The following is a 5362-nucleotide window of genomic DNA, read 5'->3' on the forward strand; positions in this document are numbered from 1 at the left end:
TTAAGTTAGCATATAATTTTTCCTTTCTTAACACATCGAATGCAGCCCTTAAATGATGCATATGTTCATTCATGCCTCTACTGTAAACCAATATATCATCAAAATAAACAACAACAAATTTTCCAATAAAAGCACGTAACACATGATTCATCAATCTCATAAAAGTGCTAGGAGCATTAGTTAGCCCAAAAGGCATCACTAACCACTCATATAGTCCATGTTTTGTTTTAAATGTAGTCTTCCATTCATCACCTACTTTCATGCGAATTTGATGATATCCGCTTTTCAAGTCAATTTTGGTAAAAACACAAGCACCACAAAGTTCATCCAACATATCATCCAATCTAGGTATAGGATGGCGATACTTTACAGTGATTTTGTTGACCGCCTTACAATCCACACACATGCGCCATGTGCCATCTTTCTTTGGTACCAAAAGGACGGGTACAGCACAAGGGCTCATACTTTCTCTCACATATCCCTTAGCTAGCAATTCCTCAACTTGCCTTTGTAATTCTTTGGTTTCTTCAGGTTACTTCTATAAATTTGGACGGTTGGGAATAACTGCTCCAGGTACAAAATCAATCTGGTGCTCAATCCCTTGAATAGGTGGTAGTCCAGCTGGCATCTCCTCAAGTAGTACATCCTCATATTCCTGCAAAAGGGAGACAACAACACTAGGCAAATTGGGGTCAAGGTCGATGTGGATAAACAAGAGTCCTTAAACACAATTAATAACATTTGCTTGCTGGCAAACATGGCATTCCTCACATCTCTTCCTTTAGCATACAAGCTTAATTTTCTCTCCCCTCTTTCCTTTGACTCTCCTTTTCTTGTAGAAGATTCACCTTTTTCAAGCACTCTTGGAATGTTTTCTTTACTCTCTTTTCTTTCCTCACAAACACCCTTGTCTTGCTCACTCACAACATTTTCACTCAATTTCTTTTCACTCCTTCTTTTCTTCTCTGCTCTCTTTTCGGCCACTTTTGATTTTTCCTCACCCATTGCTTGCTTAAGCCTTGTTTGGTCTTCATAAATCTATTTTGGTGTCATAGGTGCCAAAATGATTTTCCTGCCATTCATTTCAAAAGAATACCTATTTTTATACCCATCGTGGATCACCTTTCTATCAAATTGCCATGGTCGGCCAAGTAATAAATGGCCAGTTTGCATTGGAACCACGTCACACATAACCTCATCTTGATACTTTCCTATTGCAAAGGAAATCAGTACTCATTTTGTTACTTTCACCTCACCACATTCATTCAACCACTGCAATTTATAGGGTCTAGGGTGTTTCGAAGTCCTCAACCTTAGTCTCTGCACCAAAATAGTACTAGCAACATTGGCACAACTTCCCCCATCAATGATGACACTACAAGCTTTGTCTTGGATAAGACACCTTGTATGAAAAATTGTTTCTCTTTGCAATTCATCACCAACATCCTCCTTTACTTGAGTATTTAATGCTCTCATAATTACTAGAGCACTTCCTTCAGCAGCATATTCTACTTCTGCATCCTCTTCCCCTGAAGATGTGGAGTCACTCACAATTTCCTCCTCTGTTTCTATCTCACCATTTTCTCTCATGACCATGACTCTCTTGTTAGAGCTTTGAGAAGCTATGTGTCCACTGCCCAAACACCTAAAACACTTCACATCTCTATTTCGGGTAGTAGTTGCAACCTCCTTTCCTTTACTTTCTACAAATTTCTTCTCCACCTTCTTTTCCTTATCCTTATCCTCATTTTTCTTATAGTTGCTAAAAGCCTTTTCCCTATCCTCCTTCTTCCAGTTAGACTTCCAAGATGAAGAAGTACCTGCATTTCCTCCAAATTTTGACTTGCTTTTAAGTTGCCTTTCTACCTTCATAGCCATGTGGACCATATCCTCCAACTCAACATAGTGATGTAACTCAACAATATGAGCAATCTCCTTGTTTAGCCCATTCAAGAATCTAGCCATGGTGGCTTCTCTATCCTCCTCCACATTTGCTCTAATCATAGCAATTTCCATTTCTTTATGATAATCTTCAACACTTTTAGAACCTTGAGTCAATCTTTGTAACCTCTGATGTAGCTCTCTATAGTAATGACTAGGAACAAATCTCTTCCTCATTATAGTTTTCATCTCACCCCAGGTTGCAATTGATTGCTCATAATTTCTCCTTCTACTAATCAACACTTGATCCCACCATACCAAAGCATAATCAGTAAATTCTACTGCTGCTAACTTTACTTTCTTTTCCTCTGAATAGTGATGACAATCAAACACAGCTTCTACCTTCCTTCCCCATTCAAGATACACATCCGGATCATTTTTCCCTTGGAAAGAAGGGATGCTCATTTTAATACTTTTGATATTGTCATCTACCCTATTCCTCTCTCTTTCATCTCTTCTTATCCTCTTATCCCCATTCCTCCTATCTTCAGCTCTTCTCTCATATCTACCCCTCCTAGGTCTTTCAACCTCAAAATCATAGTTATCAACCTCAATTTCATCAGATTCAACTACTGGAGGTACAAGATCCCTGCTATTTGGCCTTCTCTCATTTTGCCTATCTCTTTGCTCCAATCTTTCCAACCTATCGATGATTTCATTGCACACAACATTCATTCTTTCAAATTGTTGTCTGACAGCCTGCATGTAGAATGGATTTTCACCTTCCCCCTCACTACCATCACCCCTTCTAGACATGTTTTCAGACCTGCAAGGAAATGGTTAGTGTAAAGAAAACACCTCACTCACTCCCTTACGTGTTTACACTCAACAGAGGACACTCCACTCGTGTTTAACTCAACAAGGCTTTTTCCCTCTTATGAACTCACCACTCTGTGCCTTTTACCTCTCTTGGCTATGTCCACAAGTTCTTATCAAACTCAAGTAACTCAAACCAAGACTGTACCCACAAAAAGTTAACACACAATAAAATTCTTGAACGTGACGGATCAAAACGAGTAATCAAGAAAACAATAATGTGATTCAAGAAGTCAAGAAAAGAAAAGCTCAAGTATGGAAATGTAATGCAATAGGAATCAAGAAAGAAGACACCAAAATAAAAGAGTAGCAAGCTGGAAAAGAGACAACCTAAAGTAGAGATATCAAGCTTAAATATCCAAGTTTGCCACCAACTTATCACAATTACCAGCAGTTCACACAATACACCAAGAATTGCATAAATTTAGGATCACCAAGCAAATGAGTGTATTTTGATCTGAAATTGAGTAGGCAAATGCAACCCATTACTGACTAATTGCTGCAAGAATTTCAGCCTTTTCTTGACAGACTTACTATGTAAATCAAATATAATTGTGTCTGCCGCAAAATTTTGGTTCCCTACACAAACGATTAAATTTTGAGCTGAAATTTAATTTGAGAATAGCTCAAATGTGGCACAAATGGCCTGTAAATTTTCAGGAATTTCGGGGCTGATTTGCTATGTGAACTTAATTTGATCGGGTCTGCCGCAAAATTTTGGTTCCCCACACAAACGGATGAATTTTAAGCTGAAATTTAATTTGGGAACTACTGATATGGGGTATAAACACCCGGTAAATTTTCAGAAATTTATGGGTATACTGAACTTATTTTGATCGATTCTGCCGCAAAATTTTGGTTCCCTATACAAATGGTTGAATTTTAAGCTGAAATTTAATATGGGAACTACTGATATGGGGTATAAACACCTTGTAAATTTTCGAGAATTTCTGGGTCTATTTGCTATGTGAACATAATTTGATCAGGTCTGCCGCAAAATTTTGGTTCAGCAGGCAAATGATATCAAACAACCCCCAAAATTTACACCCAACGTCTTAAACACACCCAGATATTGCTGGTACAGTTTCAGGCCAAATTGGTAAGTCAAACTCAATGAACCAGATAATCTCTCATGCTTAATATCAAAATGAAGGAAGAAAAATGGATGGCTAGAATAATCGCTTTGGCTTGATTAACCCAAAACCCTAAGACAAACCCAACAAAACAAATTTTTAAACAAACAGGTCCAATTAAACCCCAAGAGCCAAACAGCAAATATGAAGAAGGTAAGAAACATAAAGAATAAAAAGCAAATAGAGAATCTACCTTGTTTGGACGTCCCTTTGCTCTGATACCAAAAACTGATGTGAACCTTCAAGTAATTGGTAACTTGAAAACCCACATTCAAGAATTAAATGAACAATATGGAAAGCACCAAATCAAGATGTATGAATTTGAATCTTTGAACCAGCACAATCATTTTGTTGTGCAATTCAAAGAAAATATCAGAAATGAGATTCTTGACCTAATTCATATGGAGAATGAATAAACCAAGAATATTATGCACATTAAACCTTGCAAGATAGAATCTCAGCAAGTTAATGAGCTTCACAAGAACAAAGGCAACAGCCAATTTACTCACTAAAGGAGCAGAAACAATCTCTCATTAATATTCAAAGTGTGTCCTCCACTCTCTCATTACACTTGTATTTATAGCCTCTTGGCTTCAAAGCTAAAGACAAAAATATCCCTACTTTAGTAACAGCTGTAAGGAGCTTTAAGTCCAAACAAAAATTAATCTATCAAAAGACTAAAAACTCCTTACAAAAAGTAAATTTAATACAGCATCAAATAAGGGCATTTAAGTCCACAAGAGAGGTGGTTATAACAGATGGAATATTCCTTGAAAAAGGTGCCAGCAGATACATGTACATGGGTTGGATCTGGTACATGCATGTCCATAGGTTATTCCATGTAATCTAATGCTCCACATGACACCTGGTCACTTCTAAGCATAATTTTCACCAAATTTAATCCTTTACATTTTTCTTCATACCATTCCAGCTTATAATCCTTGCTCCTTATGATTTCACAAATTAAATTCTGAAGTGATTTAGCTCTAGCTCTAGTAATTGGACCTTGGATGAAATCCTTTGTCGTGGATGTAGCTTGATTCTCATCAACTTAACTGGACAAGTCGGCCAAAAATCATATCTAAAGACGAAATGATCAAAATGCCATCCGTTTGGCTTATTGAGCTAAAATCCTCTGTACTAATCGAAAAATTTTTTTAAGTCTTTTCTTGGCATTCTAATGCCATAGAAACCTCAATGCCTCTTCTCTGGAGTCCAAAAAATTATTTTATGAATTTTCTCCCGGGTTTAGGGCTTCTAGCTGCGAAGACCGCAACTTCCCACTTGGTTACCCATCGCTAGGGCACCGACTGATTTAACTTGGTTGTATTTTATTTCTAAAATTTTTTTTAGATTTTTCTTACTATTATTTGAGTTATTTATGATTCCTCACTCTAGTCTAAATATTTTTTCTAGATGTTTTAGCTATCCAGACAGACACCGGTCACCTGAACATTAAAATGTACAAAATG

Source organism: Hevea brasiliensis, chromosome 14, assembly GCF_030052815.1.
Source record: "Hevea brasiliensis isolate MT/VB/25A 57/8 chromosome 14, ASM3005281v1, whole genome shotgun sequence".
Taxonomy (NCBI): domain Eukaryota; kingdom Viridiplantae; phylum Streptophyta; class Magnoliopsida; order Malpighiales; family Euphorbiaceae; genus Hevea; species Hevea brasiliensis.